General features: G+C 35.5%; 1 long non-coding RNA gene across 1 annotated transcript in view; it reads left to right on the forward strand.

The window, feature by feature from the left end:
* LOC115222039 overlaps window positions 1-20,777 on the forward strand; it is a 70,631-nt gene extending 49,854 nt beyond the window's left edge. The window contains exon 3 of the long non-coding RNA XR_005003012.1: window positions 20,622-20,777. This is a non-coding gene — a long non-coding RNA (uncharacterized LOC115222039). The remainder of the gene's footprint in view (window positions 1-20,621) is intronic.
* The last annotated feature ends 7,040 nt before the right edge of the window (window positions 20,778-27,817 follow it).

Here is a 27,817-nt window from a genome sequence, read left to right on the forward strand (position 1 = left end):
ATTGCTGACTTTTTGCCCAAATTTGAAACCAGTATAAAACAGAGTTGACCATGAATTTACTAGAGGTAGTTTTGGAGTTTGACTGGTTGTTGTTGTTAATGTTTGTGAAAGTAGCGTTTGGGCAATATTTTAATCTTTGTGCTTAGAGGAGGTGGGAATCAATCGATCAACTGAAGCAAAGGAACTAAGAAGTATATTCCATCCTCCCCACTAAATCCACTCCAACTTCTCCTTCAAATATGGCGGCCTGTTACTGGCACCTCCGTCTTTTAAATTTATGTTTTACGTAAACAAAAATTTTAGAATTACTTCAAAATTTTAGCCTTTAAAGAATAACAAAGAAGCCAATCAGACTACGGGGTTTCTGATTAGCTTAACAAAAGGTAAACAACAGATGTTAACTATTGTATCGCCTCTAAATATACAGATAAACAACAAACTCAGAGGACTTGAGTACGAGTTGTTTGCAGCCGAAATTCCACGTTTACACACACAGACACACACATATAATAATAACTATGAATGGTATGTATGATGTATGTATGTATGTGTATATATAGTGTATATATATATATATATATATATATATATATATATATATATATATATATGTATGTGTGTGTGTATGTATGTAAATATCTTTAAATATATATGAATATATGCATGCAAACATAAACGCCAAACACACACATACACACGCATATACACACTCATACATACACACACATACATACATGCATACACATACATACATACATACATACATACATACATAGGCGCAGGAGTGGGTGTGTGGTAAGTATTTTGCTTACCAACCACATGGTTCCGGGTTCATTCCCACTGCGTGACACCTTAGGCAAGTGTCTGCTACTATAGCCTCGGGCCGGCAAAAGCCTTGTGAGAGGATTTGGTAGATGGAAACTGAGAGAAGCCCGTCGCATATATATATATATATATATATATATATATATATATATATATATGTCTGTGTGTGTATATGTTTGTGTATCTGTATTTGGCCCCCCAACATCGCTTGACAACAGTTCGGCAAAGAATAAGACCTGGAGTCGATTTGCTCGACTAAAGGCGGTGATCCAGCATGCCGCAGTCAAATGACTGAAACAAGTAGAGAGTAAAGAGAAAATACATACATATTTATATTTATGAATGCATTATAAATATGTACAAATATATACACATATAATATTCAAATATATAATATTATATATATAATGTATTTATATCATATATATATATATATAATATATATATATATATATAATATATATAATATATATACATATAATATTAAAATATATCAATATATATGTGTGTGCGTGTATGTATGCGCTTGTGTATATATATATATATATATATTATATATATATATAATATATATATATATATATATATATATATATACATGCATGCATATATATATATTATATATAATCAAGCGCCAAAAACAATCAGTTGAAAAACATGAATAAATAGCTTTGCAATTAATACGACAGTGTGTGTATGTGTTTTTTTTCTTCTTGTGTTTGTGTTGTTAGGAAAGCAATAATTTAATGGAAGGTGTTAGTATGAGTAAAAAAAATATATATAATCAGTTCAAATAATTGAAAGCATTGGAAAAAAATTACAGAAATTTCGTCAGTAAGAAGAAAAACAAAAAAGAATAATAATAAAACAAATAAATCAACAACAATTAATAACAATAATAATATTAATAAAGACGATGATGATTATGATGCTGATGATAATAACAACGTGGACAGAAAATAACGGTTGGAAAATGCGTGAAACGAAATATAATAGAAAAAAATTTGAGCAGGGAAATTAAATATCGATTTTCCCCTTCGGCACATAACGTCAATACGTTAACTTTTCTACGAGGTTTTGTAAAAGGAATGCGATAATTCACAATATGTTTTCTCATGCGACATCTCACACTGGAATCGGAGAATCATAAATATGAATATTTGTCCATATATTTCCCGTAACATAAAATGAAAAAAAGAAAAATTAAAATAGGAATTAATAAGATTTCTAATTATGTTTATTAATTTTCTCTTTATAGCGTAGTTAATTAAATTCTAAGTGTACTCTGCTTAAAAGAACTGCATAATAAACCATATCACGAGATGTAACCAAGGTGATTCTCGAAGCATCGAAGCTTCCGAACACCGGTTTACACAGTTCAACAATTTGAGAAATGGAATTGTAGAATTGTAAAAACCTTCATTTAATAACTGCTTCAGTTCACGAAGGTGTGATTGGTATAATGCAGTTAGTTTGCAGTGACTATTTATACTACGCAGTTTACTATATTTAGTTTACAGTGTCGTGGACATAAAACAAAAATCAACCTGGTTCCCGATAAACTGATGATAATGTCCATAAAGGAACTGGAAAGAGAAGAATATAAATGCACCATAAACGCATACGTTTCTATAATACATAAATGCATTTCAGCTGCACATTACCGACAAAATATAAGATCCAAAGTTCTCGATGTTATACATGAATGCATAACATCTGTATAACACCTGGAGAGAACACTGGGCAACATCGTGGGTAATTTAATAGTCTCAAAAACAACCTCACTAATGTGAGAAAATACACTCTGAACTTATATATACATAAATACATGCACACACACACACACATTTATATATATATATATATATGTGGTGTGTGTGTATATATATATATAGGCGTAGGAGCGGCTGTGTGGTAAGTAGCTTGTTTACCAACCACAAGGTTCCGGGTTCAATCCCACTGCGTAGCACCTTAGGCAAGTGTCTTCCTCTATAGCCATGGGCCGACCAAAGCCTTGTGAGTGGATTTGGTAGACAGAAACTGAAAGAAGCCCGTCGTATATATGTGTATATATATACATATATATATGTGAGTGTCAGCCTAAACCTAACAGAAAGAAGCATGATAAAATCCAAGCAAAAAAATAATAATTCACGCAACGAATTTAATGCAATACATCCGCTGGGTTGGCCGTGTATACCCTCCTTATGTGCAAGTGGTGCACGTGAATTTTTTTATACGAAAGTCTAGCAGTTGCCATGCATGTAAAACCTTTTTTTTCACGCGACCGATGTATTTCTCAAGGGAAAGACATTGGAAGTCTGGTAAGTCTTGGCACAAATGCTATTATATAAATGAGAAGGAAGAGCCCACAACGCTTCCCTGGCCGATATTCAAACAGTTCTGCAAGTTATCTGCCTAAGAATGTTAATATGCATGATAGATTTTGAGCAAGGAAGCCATCAAAAGAAACAGAACTGAAGCACGAAATCTTCTCCAAATAGTATAGAATCCGTCCCTATGAAACAAGACAGCATCTCTGAGCAAAACAAAGAGTTTTCCTGTCCAAAATGAAATTTACAGAAAATTAAACTTGCTAAAAATATAGGCGTAGGTTTGGCTGTGTGGTAGGATGTTTGTTTCTCAATCACATTGTATCTGGTTCAGTCCCACTACTTCGCACCTTGAGCATGTGTCTTTTACTATAGCCAAGCGCCAATCGAAGCCGTGTGAGTGGATTTTGCATGCGGCTGAAGAGGGCTTTTGAACTATCTGTTATGTCGATTATGCATTGATGTAAGAATAAGTTGTTCTATAAAGCTCGAAACATATGTACCGCAACATCCTTTGTGTCCTGTTTTTCATTTATTTCATTTGATATATATACATACATACATATATATATATATATATATATATTATATATATGGTGTGTGTGTGTATATATATATATATAGGCGTAGGAGCGGCTGTGTGGTAAGTAGCTTGTTTACCAACCACAAGGTTCCGGGTTCAATCCCACTGCGTAGCACCTTAGGCAAGTGTCTTCCTCTATAGCCATGGGCCGACCAAAGCCTTGTGAGTGGATTTGGTAGACAGAAACTGAAAGAAGCCCGTCGTATATATGTGTATATATATACATATATATATGTGAGTGTCAGCCTAAACCTAACAGAAAGAAGCATGATAAAATCCAAGCAAAAAAATAAATAATTCACGCAACGAATTTAATGCAATACATCCGCTGGGTTGGCCGTGTATACCCTCCTTTATGTGCAAGTGGTGCACGTGAATTTTTTTATACGAAAGTCTAGCAGTTGCCAATGCATGTAAAACCTTTCTTTTTCACGCGACCGATGTATTTCTCAAGGGAAAGACATTTGGAAGTCTGGTAAGTCTTGGCACAAATGCTATTATATAAATGAGAAGGAAGAGCCCACAACGCTTCCCTGGCCGATATTCAAACAGTTCTGCAAGTTATCTGCCTAAGAATGTTAATATGCATGATAGATTTTGAGCAAGGAAGCCATCAAAAGAAACAGAACTGAAGCACGAAATCTTCTCCAAATAGTATAGAATCCGTCCCTATGAAACAAGACAGCATCTCTGAGCAAAACAAAGAGTTTTCCTGTCCAAAATGAAATTTACAGAAAATTAAACTTGCTAAAAATATAGGCGTAGGTTTGGCTGTGTGGTAGGATGTTTGTTTCTCAATCACATTGTATCTGGTTCAGTCCCACTACTTCGCACCTTGAGCATGTGTCTTTTACTATAGCCAAGCGCCAATCGAAGCCGTGTGAGTGGATTTTGCATGCGGCTGAAGAGGGCTTTTGAACTATCTGTTATGTCGATTATGCATTGATGTAAGAATAAGTTGTTCTATAAAGCTCGAAACATATGTACCGCAACATCCTTTGTGTCCTGTTTTTCATTTATTTCATTTGATATATATACATACATACATATATATATATATATATATATATATATATATATGCTTGTGCCTCACCACTGCTTGCCAACCGATGCTGGTGTGTTTACGTCCACTTAACTTAGAGACTGAAAATTAGTACGGAGTCGATCAGTTCGACAAAAAAGGGGTGGTGCCCCATCATGGCCACAATCTAATGGTTAAAAGAAGTGTAAAAGAGAAGGGAAAGAATGCACTTCTAATAGCAAAGCAAGTAGATTTGTGACGAAGAGATACGCGCAGCGAATAAATCAGTACAAAGGAGAATACAAAATTCACTCTGTAGTAACTATTCAGGAAGGACTCCGATCTGGGGTGGACATCCTTTCTCACCCACACCCCCACTAGTCTTGGAGTCATCGAAATGATTATGACTGCTCTCATTCTTTCTTTCACTAAACCATAGAAAATATATATTAAAAAGAAATACTGGCAAAATTCTACAGTAATTTCCGGGAAGTACCAGAAAACTGCACACGAAGAACAAATCGAAGGAAAATTTCATCTTAGTTTTCCCAAAACTACCCGCCCACAACCTGCTTTCCTATAACATATAAAGTTTTAACAGTAATATTATAGTATGAAAGAGATGATAAACTGAAATAAATGTCAAAATTCCAGAGGAATACAAATCATAATGGAAAGACTGATATGAATCCGAAGTTCTTAAACAGAAAAACAAAACCATAACCGGAAACTGTAGGAGGAGAAACATGGATCTGAGTATGACATAGATTGATTGCCAGAAGACCTTTGACAGTGTTCGCCCACGGAAAACAAATTCTATGAATAAATTAACACCAATGAAAAGATTTATAGCAAACAGGCGTTGAGTAAATGAAAGACATAATTACAAAACGAAAGAACCGAATAACAAAAATAAAAGCGATCACCATCAGAAGGAAAATATATTTCGAGAGACAAAGAGACTTGCTATTAGGATATTCGGATTCACACAGATACGTCTGAAAAGCTCGATCACCCAGACATTAGTCTAACCCCACCAGGATACTAAAAAACAGAAGAAATAAAATCTACTCGATGAATCAATTCTAACGGACGATAAAAAAGGATCTCCAAAGACCAAGAAAAACAGATATTCAGAATGTGTTGATATAGAGATATGCTGACTGGGGTTATAGTGGCACCAAGAATGTGGGGTTATAAAGATACGCTGAATGTAGGGTTATAAAGATACGCTGAATGTAGGGTTATAGAGATATGAGGCAGTGAAATGGCAAGGTGGTAAAAGTGACAGACAGAAAAGCATTGTGGTATCTGTTTGAGTTTCCTTGCTCCCAGTTCAAATCCCGCAGATATCAAGTTTGCTTTTTATCATTTCTGAGAGGTGGAACGGTGGAGCTGTAAGGACGTCGGGCTGAATATCTTTCAGTATTTGTTTCAGCTTTTGTATTCTTAGTTCAAATCCCGCCGTGGCTTCTTTGATTGATGGGGTTAATTTGTCTCTTAATAAAATGCTATCACCTGGCAACTCGAGGATACCCTACTCCGTCGCTTTCACCAATCTTGGTGGCTTTGTAAGGGATCAAGGCCTTTTGACTAAAAGGATATAGAAAAAATATATTCAGAATCTAGACTGATATATAGATATCTAGAAATAATACATGCGGAATGTGACGATTATTTTTGACTGAAAACATTTTGATATTGTCTGTTTTGAAGTTACAAACACAGGCCTTACGTAAGAGCTGTATATCACAGTAGGTGCCTTTGAGATGATAAAAGGAGAAATGTAAACAAATACTTTACGAAAGCACCAGAACTTCCATCTCATATAAAAAATATGTGACTGTTAGGCACTGAAATATAAATGAATGAGAATACTCACAGTAAAATAAGAGAAACAAAATATCGCACATTTATATGGCTTAAGGTTCCAGCGGTTTTCTTAGCTGTGAAAGTTAAATGAAACCAGTATACCTAAAACACATAGGACTATAATCGCTTATATAGTGTATGAAAGCATATGAAATAAGATAGCTGAGATGATATTACTAATATCGAGCAATTTACGTTTCTACCAAAATTATATTACCCTACCTAGTTGTGAAAAGACGTGACAGATTTCTGTTGTCATAGCAATAAAAAGATAAAAGCAATAAATAGATATTCACAAAATTAAAAAAAAAATATATATAGCTTGCCAGTTCTGGAATTTAAAAATCAATTCTTCAACAATTATTTAGTTTCTTAAAGAGTCTACAAATTACAATACATATATTTGAATTTCTGTTTGAGTGTTTCAAGTACAGAGAAGATTTAACGCTCCAAGCATATGTATTGTCAACAGTCTGAATATGATATTACTTTAACCAATTCTGCCACAGACGCATCGTCTCTCGAAATTGCTACATAAACTCATCCACAAATGGTATCATCTATTATTCTGATTATTAATAGTTCCGGTTTAAAGACTCTTCAGTACATTTATTTGTCCCCCGAGGCTGATTCGCTGATAAAAATCAAATAGACGAAGAATAAATAAAGTATATTTGTTTAGCAATATTTTTATTTTAAGTTTCAACCGTTAACTTCAATTCTCTCCGTCTCTTTTTCTTTCTGAGTCAATCATACGCACGTACAACACACACACACACACACACACCACACACACACACATACACATGCATAAATACATCAGTGCTTAGAGTGTTGGGTTTGCAATCATGAGGTTGTGAGTTCGATTCCCGGGCCGGGTTGTATGTCATGTTTTTGAGAATGACATTTTATTTTTACGTTGCTCCAGTTCATGCAGCTGTAGTAATGAGTTGCGCGCCATTGGTGCCACGTTGTGCCGGCCTTTGCCTTTCCCTTGGATAGCATCGTAGGCGTGGAGAGGAGAGGCTGGTATACAACAAACAACCTTGCTCGGATTTGTGCCAAGGAGTATGCACACACATATATATATACACACACACACAAACACAAATATATTTGTGTATGTATCTATGTATGTATCTATGTGTACCTATATAAATAACTGAATGCATACACACAAACCGACATACACATACATACATATATATGTAAACATAGACATTTAAATATATATATATATATATATATATATATATATATATATATATATATATATATATATATATGTATATTATCTGTTACTTCTTGCAGTCATTAGACTGCGGCCATGCTGGGGCACAGCCTTGAAGAATTTTAGTCGAATGAATGCTTCTCAGTACTTATTCTTTTAAAGCCTATCACTTATTCTATCACATTTTATTTTCCGAACCGTTGGGAACGGTTAGACACAAATATCTTTGCTATTATGTTAAACTGTCGTATGTCCAAAATTAGCCAAATGCGTTTTTGTTTTTTTTTTTGCAATATTTAATTTTGTTTGCAATAGCCGGTTTTTTGCTCAAACTGTCGTACCTCCAGCTGCTTCAGAAGAAAATTGTCAAAGTGTAGTACAACGGTTTAGCATATTTCAAAAGTGTAGTAAGCCCCACATACGACAATTTTGCAAAAATATTTCTGACTGAGAATATCATACATGCATGTAATAAATTTCACTCACCAGCCTTGGATTAACCCAAAACTGTGGAAAACGGCATTTACCCAAGGGTAGCACCACGATGAATCCAAAACTACTCAGCATCGAATTGAAGGGAAGTGATTGCTTGAATAGTTTTCATCATAAACCTATTGGGTCATGGTTAAGTTGAATCTACACAACAGCAATAACCAACAACGACAACAATTACCTGCAATCCAGTGTTATCGTGCTACCAATAATTCTAACTCAGTTATTACAGTTTGTTAAATAAATTCCACCATTGATCTTTACTTAACGGCCGCAATTTTCCCCCATTTTCTATACTGTTCTTTTGGTCGATTACTCTATTGTTTTATTCCATTTCCTTTGCTTTATTTCTTGTTATTCCAGTCTACCATAGCAGCTACTGAAACATTTAATGGATTATTATATCATCTCCTTCACTATATATTTGAACAATGCGATTATATTGAGACAGAAAAACGAAGCTGGTTATATCTTTAGTTCGTTGAATAATTTCACTTTACTCTGTTTCCGAAATCATTTCTATTCAACATATATCTTTATCTCCTCCTCTTACCTCCCACTCTATTATCTACCTTGCATATCGATATTCTTATTTGTTCCAGAGAATTCCTACTGAAAATAAAGCCGTCATGTTCTTTCAAGTGATATATTTCTGATATTGATTGTTAAATACTTAACTACAGAGACTTTTACTATGGTTTCTTATATCGCTTCATTGCTACACTCGCTTTCCTTTTTAACTTTGCTGGACCATTAATCTTTTTCATCCATTTTGCTTCGTTAGTTCTTCACCGATTTCCTAATATTTTCCAATCTCTCTTATTGATTACCCGGCTTCCTGTTTCATATTGCCTGCCTATTCACTGTCGAAATAGCTGCAAATGGCGGCACATCAGATATATCGCCGTAGTTTTGTAATGCTGGCGATAAGAGGCAGCGAGTGAAACTTTTATGCGTTCGCTCGATTTGCTAGAAAACAACTGTCTAATGTCTCAAAAACGGGGAAAGGACGCATTGGATAATGCACTCCTGGACATAACAAGGACGATGTGGCCAGTACTGGAGCATATTTGTTCATGGATCCGATTGACTGGGTTTACCTGTGTCTAAACAACAACAATAACAGCAATAACAAGAACTGAAATTAAGCCTTCAGTTTTGCTTCCCAGGCAAATCATCGACATGTCTGGCTTATACGTTCTTGCTACTAATAATAAGAAATTCTGTGGAGAGATAAGGCCAGTTTGGAGATTCTTTAGAGTCTCTGAATTTCTTTAGAGTCTCTGTTGATATAAATGCTTTAAAATGGTTTTACGGGAGAACAATTTGATCAGTTCGTCTGAGTACATAATGGTGTTGAACTGGGCAGCTTAATAAAGCTTCGATTAATTATTTTATATTCTTGACTATAACATCAACCAGCATCATTTTAATTGATGTGGTAACTCCTTACAGCAAGGTGGATTGACCCAGGATTTGTAAACAAGTTCAGTACACATAGATAGGTCAGATGGCTAACTAGATACAATAATGGACTCCCATCTGAAGGAAATTAGATTTATATTACATCACCGCTATTATATCGCAATTTTGGCCAAGTCTCTTTAAATTAAAGTGATTCAGTATAACTAGCTGTACATAGGTACTACAAAGTGGGAATCACTGATCGATGCAAATAGCAGTTGCTGTATTAAAATCTCGAAGAGGTTTGTTACATAGCACACAAACTTCAAATCTTTTGGTGAGAAAGGCTACTTTTTAGTGAAAATTAAAATAAGGAATCAAAACTTTCAATTTTCCTTTTGCAAGTTTGTCCGAGCTATATACTTGGCATCTTTTCTTGGCAACGACTCCATTGATGTTTGGGGCTAAGTTCTGTGTTGTTGAGACTCTCAGGATGGATTGCAGGGGTTCAGGCGACTCCTCTGTGCCGTTTCGTTCATCTTCATCACAGAGAACAGCTGCTCGCACAGATTTGTGCTTCCAAACGAAGACAGCGTTAGAGCTGCATGTAAACGGACCTGGGGCATTGCTACAGGTATGAAGCGAGGGAACTGTGCAGGCCCCACAGTCATACTCTGCTTTTAAAGTTCCATCCCATTGCAGTTCTGTCAGCTCCATTTGAATCTGTACAGGCGCAGTCTCCACATGGACGGAAAATGGGTTGCGAAGCAGCTCGAAATTATTTTTCTGTGCTTCAAATGTCACTAAAGTGCCATGCAAATTCAGTGTGGAGCACACTCAATTGATCAGCAAAGTGTTACTTTGAGAACACCGTGGCACTGACTTAGCTTAACATTACTTGGTAAAAGGGAAAGTCAGAAAAGTTCAATTGGTGCATTTGTGTCTCCCGTAAGCGCAGTTTCACTTGAAATGCATTCACAGCGTCATACATATCACAGATCATGCGATTCCATCCCTGGAGCTGGATGTTTAAAACAATGTGATGCGCAGTTATGTCAACCGGAAACGCCAACTCGCATTTCCACGTTTCATCCCACAGAATTTTGGATTCTTTTCCTTTACCGTCCGTGAACTGACATATCTCCTCAATCAGATCGAAAACTATATTGAGGACCTTTCTCCGACTGAGCCGCCGCACCTCCATACGATAAAGCACGTCACCGAACTCCGAATGCATTTCTCGCAGGAAAGACTGAAATTGGCGGTGATTTAACTCTTTGGCACGGATAAAGTTTCAGTGCTCATTATAAGTTCCATTTGTAAGGCTTTAGCGCACAGAATTTCCTGGTGTATGATGCAGCGATATGTTGTCATCTCACCATCGCAGTTCTCTTCTTGCATCTTTAAACATATCCTATCCACTAGTCCACTTTTTTCACCGCACATCCCCGGTGATCTATCTGTTGTAAGTCCAACAAGTTTGTCCTGAGGCAGTTTCATGTCGGTTACACTCTGACATATTTTTTTCAAAAAAGTCCTTTCCTGTTGTTGCCCCATGCATTCATTTAATGTCCTAAATTTCTCTCCCTCACGAACAAATTGGAGTCTACTCCACGGATAAAGATAGCAAGCTGTGTCGTATCAGTCGTGTCATTAGTCTCATACACAGCAGGAGAGTGAGCAACAAAATCTTTCCCTGTTTCAATCAACTGTCTTTTCAAATCAGTGGCCATCCCACACACCCGATCAGTAACCGTATTTCTGCTAATACTCACATTAACAAACAGTTGTTTCTTGTCTGGACAAAAAACGTCACACAGAATATATTTTGAAGGAATCAACGTTTATTTGGTATAAGCTGACCTGTTAGAAATAGCAGTCAAACAAAACTGCCTCATATCACACCGCTATTATTTTACAACAGGTAGAAAACATGCGATAATGTAGGCTTAGAAACACAGTCTATCAGACTGATAGCGGTCAGAATGACTTCGATCATAGGTGTGATCGATTGGAGTAGATTTGAAGCTAAACAAATATAACAACCAACCGACCAATCAGCCAGCGAATAAACCATCGTGTTTATATGAATGACTGTATATATTTGCATAATTTTTACATATATTTCTTTTTTCAACAGGTGGTTTCATTAATTAAATAATTATTTTACTATTTTGAAATATGTAAATGTAATGATATCAGTAATGTGGCTTTGAATATTTAAATTGAATTTTGCAGGGCATTACTAGAAAATATATTACATAATTAAATTACACGTAACTCTTCTCTCTGCTATAATGCAATGCAAATTTGGTAATGTATCTTGAGGGGCCTCCATATGGAACTGCTTCTGAGGTTGGAAACGATTAAGAGCAGCTGACATCCTGAAAATGGCGCTATGATTAATAAAATTCTTATATCAGCAACAAAAAAAAAATTCATTTTTAATAACTATAAAATGGATTTGGGGAACTTGAAAAATTTAAAATTATTATTAAATTAAATGGGTTGTGCAATTATAGAAAAGGTTAGAGCCCTGTAGTCTATGCTTTGAATTGCTTCGCTTTATTAGTCCTAGGTTCCGAGGTCGAATCTGCGACTGCTAACTTTTATCTTACCAATGTCGCGTTTGAGTTTTTGTAGCTGCTATGAGGTGTGCTAATGGCAGGTTCGATCCACTGTATCTGCTCTTCCTAATGTTTTAGTCATGTGTCAGTGTAGGAAACCGTTATTGTACTGGTGGCCTTATCAATAATGTATAGGACTCGAGACAATAAGACGACCTGTTCGCGGCTGACCGAAATAGCCTCCAAACACCGTCATACTATATTCAAAGCATAAACACACATTCGTTAACGTACTCCAAGATACACATGATTTCCAATCGGAATTCCACGTATGACAATTGTCTTCTTCCATAGTCATGGATCGAGCCAAACCTTGTGGTTTAAATTCTTTCTCCCTCTTTTTCTAGGCAAACATGAAGATCTGAAAATATTTTGAATTATGCGCCTTCTCCTCGGATTAAAAAATAAAACACTAACAATACAAGGTTTTTACGTTCTCAGTCAATGGAGGGCATTATATAAAAACAGATAAAGCAGAGGGTTCGCGTTTTGAAACTAGTAATGAACTTTTCCTTTGTCATAAATGTGTTTTACTCTGTGTGTGTCTAAAGGCCTACCTTGCTAAAGATAAGAGCGGACAATTTCAATACTGATGAAGTCTATTAATACAGATCCACGTATCCACAGTCGCCCTCTATTCTCCAGATAATCTGTGTGCTTTCCCTTCATGGCATGTTCATTATGGAGAAAATCTTGATTTGGTTCTTGTATTAACTACCATCAGCGTTTTATCCACCCTTCATGGAAGTGGAAGCTGCATCAAGGTTCTCTGGATCTATTCTTTTCTACAAAACGAGTGCTACAAATATATACATATTATAAAAAAATGTAGAGTAATCATGTTATGTTATGTGTGACTTAAAACCAGCCAGCCCGCGTGACTTACAGACATTTGGGATACTCAACTGGTCTTCAGAAGAAATCTACTCCATCGACATTAAAATGCGCAAAATACTGACTTTACCTATAAATTTTCACACAACGTGATATTGACAGATATAAAAAAAAATAGGGAGGAAGAGGTTGAAGATTAATAAAGACAACTATCGGGTGTCGTATGGTATTAGTCAGCATCTGGTAAAGGGTAGCACAAAAATAATTACATCAGTCAAGTGCTCAAAAATGAAGTGAATAACATTTATTGCTTGATGAACTCCCATAGGACTCCAGAGGCGCAGGATTATCATATCTGAGCAAGGAGCGAGAAGATAAGCTCTACAAATTACGAAAAAGATCATTCATGGGGATATTTCCCGTAAACTTAATGAGGATGATAATATTGGTTCCGAATTTTGGCACACGACCATCAAGTCATGGGTAAGTCGATACATCGATCCCAGTGTTCAATTGGTACTTATTAATATCGAAAGTCAAAGTCGACCACGACGGACTTTAAGCCCAGCATATAAAGACGGACAAGGTTCCGCTAGGTATTGTTCCCAGCGAGCTAACGATGCTACCAGCTCGCCCCCTTAAGGAGGATGATAACATTGATATCAAATTTTGGCACAATGCCAGCAATTTCGGGGAGGGGGCAAGTTAATTGCGTTGACCCCAGTACTCAACTGGTATTTATTTTATCAACCACGAAAGGAGGAATGTCAAAGGCGACCTCGGTGTAATTTGATCTTAGAATGTGAAGACGGACAAAATGCCGCTAAGCATTTCGTCCAGCAAGCTAACGATTCTCTCAGCTCACCACCTTAAAAAGGATATTATTTACATGAAATGATGTCTTGCAAACAACTTGCACATGCAAGTGCTACCAGTTAAAAGCTCCGTATACCGGAAGCTAACAAGTGTATGGGGTCATCAGGAGAGAATGCGCGCCGTTTCGGGGCCTACCTCTCGGTGGCATCAATGCGCACCGGCCCCCCTCACTGATATGAGGCCCCGCTTGCTAGATCAGCTGGTTATGAAGAACTCAATATACTTCTAGCCATCGCTCATCGTCTCTTTTTAACCAAATCCAGTGGCTAGCCTTCTCCACTGTTTTGGAATTTGTGGCCGTTACACCACGTCACATCTGGAAGGCTGTGGTTTTACAATCTAAGAGCAGGAGATAGCTACGAATTACCTAATGAACAGATGAACCAAAGATGAAATAGTGTAGATTATGCTACTTATCTATGGTTGACATGACACGTGTAATCAGTAGCTGCTACAAGATGTCATAGAACACTACGTTTCACTGTTCTATACTGCTAAATGCCAACGGCAGGCAAGGCCACCTTGGGATAAATATATACAACACCTCTTCTCAATACATACATATCAGCTTAAGGAATATTGGTGAAGTATTCCCATTAGATCCTCTGCCAAAAGCAAACATAACAAAACTTGATATAATCATTTCGAATAGGAAAGGAAAGTGATGTACACTTGCAGAGGTTAGCTGTACTGCAGATGTAAAGATATGTTACGAAATCGGCGAGAAAGAAAATATTTATGAATAATTGCTTTGAAACCTGCTACGCGTCTACTCTGATTATAACTTCCCATTTACACCGATAGTCGTTCATGCACTGAGATATGTCAGTAAATTTCTAAACGACAAGGTTAAAACCTAGGATTTTCAATCAAAGAATGAAATGAACTAACACGCACTTTGCAGATAAATTCTCTAAGTGCAACAGTAAAATTAACAACACTTTCCCGGAGATCAATATTCAAAGAATAGTCGCTGTTGTTTTCCAAGTTCCAGTAATGGCGGTGCTGCTTCTTTGTTAGAAATCGGTACCCTTCTTCTAAGAAGAAGTTGATGAATAAAAACAAATAAATGAATGCACAAGAATACATAACATGTATGTTCACAGATCGAATTGTATGTAAATATAAACATCTACATGTATGTATGTATGTATGTATGTATGTATGCATGTATGCATGTATGTATGTATGTATGTATGTATGTATGTATGTATGTATGTATGTATGTATGTACGTATGTATGTATGTATGTATGTATGTATGTATGTATGTATGTATGTATGTATGTATGTGAGTATGTATGTATGTATGTATGTATGTATGTACCTATCTATCTATATACACACAATATAATATAATACACACACATACATACACAAACATACATGAATATATATATATATATATATGCATGCATGCATACGTACATTCACCCACACACGCACACACAGATATATACACAAACATACATAAATATATATATACATACATGCATGCATACGTTCATGCACACACACACTCACACACTCACACACACACACGTATATATATGCATATATAAAAATTATAACTATTACAATACAATAGTATTATTTTCCAGCGAAATAAAGCACAGTAAAAGTAGAATTAAAAACAGAAATAGTGGCACATACACACACACACACACACACACACAGTGCAGTGAATAAATTGTCGTCCAAATTACGCATAAATGAAAACAACAGATTTGTCAGATCATTAAGAATGAAATGGGCGATTTTGAACTGAAAGTCTATTTTTCTTGGTCTCAACAAAAAGCAAAGCAGTTAATCAAGGACTTTGCACCTAAATTATGAACACAAGTTTGCCATTTCATCGGTAGCTTATTTATGCCGGCAGCGAAGAATTCTGGAGAGTAAGAAGTGATGAAATCATGAAAGGCTGTTTTTGCATTTTCTTCAGATTTAAATTTGCTTCCTTGAAAAAGTTGTTTAATGCCTGGAGAAAGTGATGATAGTCAGTTGGTGCAAAGTCTGGCGAATATGGTGGATGACAGAGTACTTCCAAGTTCAGTTCTTGTAACATGAGTAGAGTTCTTTGTGCAACATGTGGTCAAGAATTGTCTTGCAAGAGAACTGACCTGTCTTTATTGACAGGTCAGTTCTCTTGCAAGGTCAGTTTATTGAAGTTCACTTACCATTTCATCCAATTGTTTGATGTATACATCCGCTGTAGTTGACTTACCAGGTCTCAGGAAGCTGTAGTGGATGGCACCAATGCTGGACCACCAGACACCATTAGCCTTTTTTTGGTGAATATTCTTATATATATATATAGGCATGGTTATATCTATAAAAACATTCATATTTACAAAAATGCATAAATACATATAAACTATTATATACAAATTTATACACACACATAACGGGCAGACGAATACTAAATTTCAGGTTTTACTGAAAAAATATCTAAGGAAAGAAGTATGAGGACTTTTATAAAGTAAATGTAAAATGTTTGGCGTATTAGAGACCAGGGCCAATACATAAGGATCACTTATTCATTACCATCGGGCACGTGTATATGGACACTCAAACACAAGTGGTATGTTCACAATAGCAATGATACCAAAATTCCACCCACTCATGAAAATATAATGCAAGAGATGAATATCACGTTGGGGAGACAATTTTTTTGTAAGTATTTTAATCGATGTCTGCAATTGACAATCAATTCATTATGCTTATTACGTAAATGTCGGCTATCAGTCATGTTAATGGCCAGAGCGTCTCGTAAACATAATCTGCTGCCGCGACCAGCCACATGATAAAGAGATGCGGAATCGTTAAGAGACCACTAGATTTCAAATTTCACACGTCTCGATTTTAAATTAAAGATATATTCAGCTAACGAAGTAGAAAGTCGGATTTTCACATTACTAAACACGTGATGACGCATATGGATCCGGTTTTTAACAATGCTGGTTGTAGAATCTATATAATGTTTCGAAGTATTATTAGTATCTTCGGTGTTTGTATAAGCAATTTTGTTTTTGATCACACAATTCCTATCAAAAGAGTAGACTCAAGACATCCTACAATTAAAGACAAAAATGTTATTAACCGGAGGAGGCGCTGATAAAGTTCCAGTGGGGTGCAGAGGACCAATGATAGTAGCGAAGCGTGCATGTACGGTAATTTGCTGTATATTAAAGTGATTGTTAAAGGTGAAACCCAGCTTGGCTGATCCTGGGTTTATCTTTACTTTCCTTCCTTAGGCTAGGTGAATTCTCTGTAATATTTGTAATTTTAGTTATGTGGTGTGGAGGAAATCTCGGCTGAATAGTCTGAATGTATTAGGGGGCGGAATAATGGACACAGGTTAAGAGTGGTAAAATAAGAGTCTTAAACAGTGTGTTGCTTAAAAATATACTCTTCTGATTATGTGGAAGGTATTCGATAAAATATGTACTAATTAATGATTAAGTATAATAGACTACGTGGAGGCACATGGCCTAGTGGTTAGAGCAGTGGACTCGCTCGCGGTCCGGGGATCGCGGATTCGAATCTCAGACCGAGCGATGTGTGCGCTTATGACCGAAGCACCTAAGCTCCATGAGGTTTTACGGCCCACCCTGACACCAGCCACGGGTATTTCTGGATAACCGTGCTCAGATGAATTGTCATCACATATGCTAGTTATCCCATAGCTCTGGACTCTTACAGATGCTATTTCTCTGCATCAGAATAAATCTGATAACAATAGGGACCAATAAGTGTATCCATATTCCACATAACTCTGGAACAACCGAAACAGTGCCCCGGATGTAGCTTAGAGTCATACACAAAACGTTATATATATATATAAATACACGCACACGCACACACATACACACACAGATATATATATATATATATATATATATATATATATATATATATATATATATTATATATATATATATACACGGAAATATATGTATATATGTGTTTGTGAGTGTGTGTGTGTTGGGGGGGGGTGAATATATAATAATGTGTTTATCTGTGTCCGTGCATATATATGTTTATCTCTGTATATATAATTTGAAATAATAACTTGCTTTTTTAAACCTGCAACTCCGCTCCAAACATTTCCCGATAAATTGCATTTGAGCAGCAAATATCGTTATAATAAATAAGAAAAGGTATTTGTACTCTACATTTCAATTATTCAGGTGTTTTCAATTATTTGGGAAACAACGATTGGATGATACACACCTTGATAATTAGTTTACCATCATCATCATCATCATCATCATCATCATCAACAGCAAAAACAACAATGGCAGAAACAAGAGGAACACCACCCCCAACAACAACAATAGTAATGAAGTTGATGATGATGATGATATATATATATATATATATATACACACACATAGGTGCAGGCTTGGCTGTGTGGTAAGAGGTTTGCTGTTCAACTACATGTTTCCGGGTTCAATCAGACCGTTGGCACCTTGAGCAAGAGCCTTCTACCATACCCTCGGGCCAACCAATTCCTTGTGAGTTGATTTGGTACACGAAAACAAGTCCGTCGTGTGTATGTATTTGTGTTTCTGTCTGTGTTTGTCTCCCTTCACCAGTTGATGACCATTGTTGGTGTGTTTACGTCCTCGTATATGTATGTATGTATGTATGTATGTATGTATGTATGTATATATATATGTATATGTATATATGTATATGTATATATCAGTGTATATATATATATATTATATATATATATATATATATATATATATATATATATATATATATATATATATTATATATATATATGTATATGTATATGTATATATCAGTGTGTGTGTGTGTATACATGTATCTACTGATAAATATGGGCGTGTGCGACCGTACATGAATAAGGAATTAACTCATATATGGTGAGCGGAATTACTTGGAATAACACCGAGCTAATGCAAGTGAGATATATTCTTATAGGTTACCATTAAGGGATATTCTTAAAGGTTACCGCTTACGAATTGTGTAACTTCATGCGACATCGTGTAATCCCATCCATATGGCACGATTGAAGAATTGTGAAGATCTCTGGACATGAAATCATTGGTAGCCTTCTTACATCAGAAATACAGAATTCACAAACTCACTGTTAAGCACTCATTCGCTTATTAGCATATATATATATATATATATATATATATATATATATATATATATATATATATATATATGTGTGTGTGTGTGTGTGTGTGTGTGCGTGTGCATGTGTGTATGTGTGTATAAGGGTGTGTGTTGTGTGTATGTATATATATATAATGTACTGTTACGTTCAACAAAAAGTATTCCATGTATATGCTGCCTTCTCAATTCTTTCGCGTTTATTCTCTTATTCAGTTTTTAAAATTTAGTTATGATGTGTGGTTCGTGTCTGATGATGATATCTGAGAAATTTCTCAGCATATGAAACTACTAATAGCACCTAAAGACGTATGTTATGTCCTTGAAGTAAAAATAATACATACATACATACATACATACATACATACACATACACACACACACACACACACACACACATATATATATGAAGTATATATATATATATATATATATATATATATATATGAAGTAAAAATAATACATACATACATACATACCACACACACACATACACACACACACACCACACACACACACACACATATATATATGAAGTATATATATATATATATATATATATATGAAGTAAAAATAATACATACATACATACATACATACACACACACACATACACACACACACACACACACACACATATATATATGTATTTTATGATTGGTTAATTAACTATTGGTTAATTCTTCTGTAATTCTTTACATCATATAAAGAAAGGGAGGATTATAAAACCGGGATATTAAGAGCGCTAGAAGAAGAGATAATGGATGTCTGCACAAACCAGATTTGGTAGAAGCCAATGCGTAAAAGAATGTTACGTACAGTCGGAGAGAGTGAGAAAGAATAATAGATGATACGAGTAAAGGCTGTAAATGATGGAGTAGTTACGTGAGGTGATATATAAACGAGAAATTTGTTAAATTACATGCTATGGCAATAAATTTTTTCCTTCTGAGAATTATTATGCTGTTTCATCATTTTGTATAAGCACCATGACATTTGATAGCATTTGATAATTTGATAATTATTGTATGTATTGCACTTTTCATGCTATTACCTATAGTGTCAAAAGTATAGCTCCAAAGTTGTTTGCCGTATGTAGGGTAACACTCAAGTACACTTTATAAACTACAATGCCTTTCAGTCTTATGATATTTTCAAACAATTCGTTTGACATGATCGTAAAATCGATGGAAACGCATTAGTGTTCGTAACCTATCTACGCAGCAAATAAATATAAAATGTCGGTGTTTTAACGTCAGTGCAATTCTTTGATAGTAAGTTTGTCGTTATAATCACACAAGTGCTTCAAATATACGCACATACATTCACACATTCGGATATTTATATCTACTTATCTACTTCATTTTCAGTTAACCTACATCTGCCAGTGCTGTCCTGGTTTTGAAGGGAAATACTGCGAGACATACAACCCATGCTACAATAATCTCTGTCAAAATGACGGAACTTGTATTCCAGACCCACAAAATGAAACCAACATCACGTGTTCGTGTACGCAAGGCAAGTATGCAGGGTTATTTTTACCTTTGTGAATGAGAATTACGAAAAAGAGAAACTGCGTCAGACTGTAAATACATACATTCATACATATAAACGCGCATATAAACATACATACATTCATATACACGCACTCCATCACTCTATTGAATTAAACAAACATATATATATATATAATATATATATATATATATATATATATATATTGGTAAAAACGGTAAGTTAACAAAAAAAAGAAAGAGACCTAAATATTATGTAAAAGATGATACAAGACGGGGTAAGTTCACGATCAAAATTATTAATTTTGTGCCGAACTGGAAAGAAAAAAATGGGAAACACGAAGAAATAAAGCAAAAAAAAAACAAACAAAAAAGAAACTGTAAGCTGTTGTTTAGGCGAAAATTGCCGTCTGGCGCTGGTCGAGATGCAGGTGCATACGTACGCGCGCGCACACATTCGTAGTATGTCACTCTCTCTACCTCCCCCTCTCTCCATTTTACATCCTATACGAACATTTCTGTTTTTGCTGTCTTGGCTTCTCTTTCACTTAGGTTTTGGCGGGCTCCTGTCAGCTGATGACCCCGTGAGACTATACGAATTTCTATTGCATAATCTAATTTGCAACTACACACATACACACACAGACAGACATTATGTGCTGTACCAGCCGTTGTCTGTTGATCTGAATATAGTAAATATTTCCAGCAAAGCGAAGGTCCAATTGCGAAACTGACTGGAGAGATTTGAACTCGGTTATTAATCAATGAAGCTAATTACTACTCGGCGCGTTACCATTTGTGCCACCCTTACAGACCTGATAATAATCTCACAATAAATTGTACTAAGATAATAGTAATAATCCTTTATACTATAGGCACAAGGCCTGAAATCTAGTGGGAGTGGGGGTTAAGTCGATTATATCGACCCCTAGTACTCAACTGGTACTTAATTTCTCAACCCCGAAAGATGGAAGACAACGTCGAACCCAGGCGGAATTTGAACTCAGGACGTAGCGTCGGGCGAAATACTGCTAACGACTCTGCCAGTTCGCCGCTTTGAAATTTATAGTAATAATAACCGCTATAATGTTTGGCACAAGATTAGAAATTTTAGGGAGTTAGGGTTAGTTTCATGGTTACACATTTTATGATTAAAATGGCATGTTTGCGAAATAATTAAAGACAGAATTTAAAATTTCATAATTTATACTTAAGAGGATTAATAAATTTCACTCATTAGTTTTCATTAGTAGTGTTCATGCAACGTATTGCATAAGCAAATCAATTGTGTAAATTTTTCCCCAGCGGAGCATGGTGAGCCAATTGGCTTGTTTCGTTATACAATTATTTAAACACAATGCTATACTGCCCTAGTTCTGTAAATGAAGTAAAAGTAAACGAAATGGATTTTTTTTCATTGGTTTCGACCATGAATATTCAGCTGTTCCATCCGCTGAATTACCTGCTTAATGAAATAGCGAGTAAATGACAAAGAATTCCACAAACACGTGTATAATTAATTTAATCTGACTGATAACGTGTGTGACAAAGTTGCATCTTTAGAAGGCGGTGAGCTGGCAGAACCGTTAGCACGCCGGGCCAAATGCGTAGCCGTATTTCGTCTCTCGTTACGTTCTGAGTTCAAATTCCGCCAAGGTCGACTTTGCCCTTTATCCTTTCGGGGTCGATTAAATAAGTACCAGTTACGCACTGGGGTCGATGTAATCGACTTAATCCGTTTGTCTGTCCTTGTTTGTCCCCTCTATGTTTAGCCCCTTGTGGGTAGTAACCAAACAAAAGCTGCATCTTTAGATTAGGGGTACAATAATTCCGACAGGTTTCTGCAAAGTTTCAATGTATCCAGTTTCGCTTCCAAGGGTTGGGTGAACCTGAAGCAGTTCTAGATGATGATTTCCCAAGTTGCATTGTAGCAGGATCGAACTGGTAGCTTTTTATTGCGAAACAAGCTTTTTAAACATTCGGCTCTCTTGCGTCCTTACTACAATCGACTCAGTTTACTAACTCCATTTTCAACCTCTGTCTGGTTTGTTTATGTATGTCAAACACTAGAGAACGAGTGGTCACTTGATCTGGTGACGTGTTGCCTTTCACAATACTTCTACAATTTACTCAGATGTGGGGAGACCAGATCTTATGATCTGTTTGCTGCTCTCATCTGGTGAGAAAACAGAAATGGTGAAAGAAGAGGAGAGCGTTTGTTTTTCATCATTTCTATTTCGAAGTCACTCTCCGTTTCTTTCTTATAACTATCCGAAATACTGTATGTAATCTGCTTTAAATATTCTCCTTTAAAATTTTCGAACAAGTCGTCTTTCGGCACAGTCAGAACAACGCTGGAATCCAGAGACATTGGAGTGTGAAGTTACTTACAAGATTGGAGGGAAAATGGGTTAGACATAATGTGTTTTATGGCACTCACTGAATCGATGCTTGCTGTAAAAACTGCCATAATTGGTTTTCATTTAAGCATGAATCCTGCTGAATGTTTGTGGGAAAACTCTTTGTTTTATATCCTTAACTTCCAAATGACAATAAATATTCCTCTCGTGTTATAAATAATTTGTGTCTATGATAGAAATATTTATTGTCTTTTGGAAGGAAAGGATGTCGACTAAAGAATTCTCCACTAAAATTTTTATTAGGTTTCGAGTTTCTGTGCGAAACCAATTATGACTGTTTTCGCAGTAACCGTTGTTTCAAGCGAGTGTCAGGAAATATCACATTTTACCTGACCCTTTTTGCTCATTATTATATAATTTCTCACTTCGATGTCTGTGTACTGCAGTGTTTCATAGTCCTTGGTGGTTAAGCGGTGTCGACATTTCGTTAAGAAACATGTGATTCTGTGGAAGTTTTCCAGGATATAATTATTTGTTTGCTGAGTAATTTATATTTTTACTTATTTGTTCGTTGAAACTATTCAGCTTTTCAATTTAGTAATTCAGGAGTCAGTTTACAGCATTAAATCTATTTCTTTTCCTCACGGCATTCATACATTAACACTATCAAATGGTTTTCTCAAAATACATTTACAATAGTGAAGAATTATGATCTACTTTCTGCTTTAATGATTTCCTCGTTACTTGCAAAGTTAACAAAATTAACAAAAGAAACTTTATGCGAGCAATTTCAAACATCTTGTCAGCATGCAAGTAGCATTGTAGCGCAGAGCTCTTATATAACCGCATTTGGATACGGTCGTCTGTTTAAGAAGTTCGATTATTAATCATGTAGATCTGTCGCTTTCTACACATTCATTCAGTAAGTCTAACAACCATTTCCTCCAGACATCTCTTCCAATAAGGTAAAACACAAAGCACATTTTTCGGTGAGCGAGTGTGACATTTTCAAACGCCTCAACACTAAAAGCTGGTCAGTTGGATAGAAAGCTAGTAGCGATAAATAGGACAAGCAGTGCACGTGGAAAGTCCATGGTTATTTCGAAAACTGTGAAATGGTTGAAAGTTTCTAGAGAATCTTGAAGTATGTTATTTCTTTTGAAGTTGTATTTTGCTTGAAACATTTGATACTTTTGATGGTATAAGCGTTCACATAGATAATACTGATTTATGCAATCTTAGGAAACAATATCTCTGAACGGTAATGTCCTTGTTGTATACATTTCTAATCTTCTTTAGCTTGAAAGTTGTTATCCAATAATTTTCCACTTTATGGCAAAAAGAAAGCAAGTAACAAGCGGACATAATCTCTGAAGAATAATATTTTGCTACTGTATAACTAGGCTGGTAACCTCCAGCAAATAAGTCTTTGTACATATACTCCATATGTCTGTCTGTCAGTCTGACTGATTGTCTGTCTCTCTTTCTCTCTCACTGTATCTCTCTCTCTCTCTCGCTGTCTTACTCAGCTCTCTATCTTTCCTACTGCTTCTTGTCTTTCTCCTTAGCATTTTACTCCTTTCTAGTTCCGTTAACCTTTTGAAGAATGGAAGTAGGTTAGGAAGTGCTATTGTATTACTATAAAATATGGCAACCTAGCTCTGATAGTAAGACTTTCTACAAGCATACTAAGCAACAACCTTTTACTGTTGGATTAATTGACGGAGACACTTAAGCGTACAGCCGTCTTATTCGTGTCCAGGTAGGTAATTGTTGTGAAAAGATACAAGGAACCAACAATGTCGAGGCTTTGTGACCTCATAGATTACCAACCCCATGGCTAACTAACCGAGCATATCTATGAACAATATCATTCCAGCCTCAACAGTTCATCTGTTTGGTTCCCAATGACTACATCGCCTGAACCACTTCGTTTTAAGATGACCCGTTCTTCTTGATAATAACCAGTAAGGGAGGCATTTATAGAACTGGTGTTAAGTAGTGAAAGTGTGAACAAAATATATACTGGGTTATTGTATGTATGCGATATAAATATCAATCATGGAATATTACAGTAATATTGTATTCTCAGAAATAATAGATTATTTTTCAATTAAATAATAAATTATTATTGACAAGCTAAATACTAATATTGTATATGAAAACCGCCTTTATTATTTAATAATTATACAGAACGCTATCCGAACTTGCGTATTAAGTTCTTCATTGTGAATGTGTGTGTGAGTGTGCATATAATATATATACGTCTGTGTGTGTGTATTCCACATATATATAATGTATATATGTATATATATATATATATATATATATATATATATATATATATATATATAATATATATATATGTATGGATATATGTAAATATATACATGTATGTATGTCTGTGTACGTCTACGCGAGAACGTTTGTGAAAGCTGTCATGACAGGTCATACGCTTTTATTAGACTTGTGAATAATATATTGTTTGATTGATGAATAAAGAAGCGATAACGTTCGCTAAATATATATATATATATGTATACATGTAATATATATATATATATATATATATATATGTATATATATATATATATATATATATATATATATATATATATATGTATATATATATATATATATATATATATATATATGTATATATATTATATATACATGCATATATACAGTGTGATTGTGTGTGTGTTTGTGTGTGAGACGGATAGCATGATTTCATTGTTCATTGCAATAAAACAGCTTCAATTTAAACAAAGAGCTCCGTATGAAGTTAAGGCATAGCAGAATATAATCATTATAAATGAATAAATTGATAATTGACTCTCGTTTCGTTTATTTCCCGTTCACAGTAATGAAATAGAAAATTCAAATGACCATTAAATATATTTTTATGTCTATAGATGAGTCTGTCTGTCTGTGAGTATTTCTACCTGTGCGTTTGTGTGTGTGTACGCTTGTGTATGTATGTGTGCGTGTGTGTGTATTTGTGTGTGTGTCTCTCGATAGAGTTTGGCGCTATAGACAAAGGCTGTCACATTGTAGTTTGACCTTTTAAATAATTTGAATATTAGACAACAACTAGACATTCAACAGGAGAAAAGTTTTATAAAAATTGACGTGCTTGCACGGTAATATTGCCAAAAGTGTGCTTTAATGGGTTATCATAACGTATTTTAGGTATATGAGGGAAATTTGACTACACCATACCATACAATCTATATTTCAGATTTCTTACCTGTTTCGACCGTGTGTTACGTTTATGTAACAACGGAAGTGATAACTCGAATAGAGAAATATATAATTATATATATTAATAATACACACACACACGCTTATATATATATATCAAGAGGGGAAAGAAAGAATACGACAGGGAGAAAAGTTAGACGAAAGCAGAGTAGACGAAAACTGAACGGACGGGAAATTAGACAACGACACGATACACGAGATATTCGCAGCTGAGTTTTCGTCTTCAGTCAAAGATGCAAAATATCAAAGCAGTTTCACGCCAATTATCTTTGATATTGCTCAATTTTGCAGGCGCCAGTGCTTTTATTAAGCTACTGGGAAAAAGCTAGCGAATGTGTGTTAAAACAGAAACAAACAAGACATTATATAAATACGAGAGACAACGAATTATGAATATATAATAAGAAGCCTTACGGCTATATACAAACGAAGAAGAATAATAGTAATTATGCATATACCACAAATGCCACAGAAAGAGCTTTGTAGCTGTCGAACGAATTGAGTGGGGTGGCACAAAGTGGAAATAGAGTAAGTCTTACAGGACAGCACGGACGTAGAAGAAGCCGAAGTCAACATGACCAGTCTATTCAAAGGTGGGGCGAAAAAGAACGACACCGCTTTTACCGGGCACCGGGTACGTGGTATAGAGAGAGAACGAAGGAGTAGAAGTAGAAAGAGAGGGGAAATGACAGAAAGAGAGAACGAAGGGGCAGAGTAAGAAAGTGAGGGGAGAGGTTCAAGGGAGGCAAGTGAGGGTGGAAAGAGAGGGTATGAATGAAGAAAGAGAAAGATTAGGGGAGGAAAAAGGATAGAATAAGACAGAAAAGGGGGGAGAGAAAGAGAACGAAAAAGAAAGGGAGACAGACAGAGAGAGAGAGTGAAGAAAAATACAGAGTAAGAGCGGAGATAGGATTAAGAATGGAACAAGAATATTCAAGGAATATTTTTTGTACAATAAAGCAAAGAAACAATATGCATTACGCTACATGGATGCATTAAGGGTTGAACAGAAAGAATACAACAAGGAGTAAAGTTAGGCGACAGCTAAACGAAATTTTTCAAAAAATTTTATCAGTGGCCAGCATATTAAAAAATACCTTTTAAGGTGAAAATTATAAACAACTTATGAATAAAGGCAAAAGAAAAAATAATTCTATGCCGATGCTGCGATCTGAATTACAGGAAATCGAGAGAATGTAAGAACTGCATAGCTTAGTACCGGAAGGTTTTATGTGGTTTAATTTCTTTTTATCCGACTCTCAACAGGTTAATTGATTTAGCTCAAAGTTATTTAATCACGGTGCATATATAAATTACATACAGTAAAGTAGAAGAAAATAATTTGAGAGTGAAGGAATGCAAAAGAATGATCAGATTGGTATTGGAACTACATACAAACTTATTGAGGGGCAGGGACACAAAGTGTGA

The sequence above is a fragment of the Octopus sinensis genome, linkage group LG19 (genome assembly GCF_006345805.1).
Source record: "Octopus sinensis linkage group LG19, ASM634580v1, whole genome shotgun sequence".
NCBI lineage: Eukaryota > Metazoa > Mollusca > Cephalopoda > Octopoda > Octopodidae > Octopus > Octopus sinensis.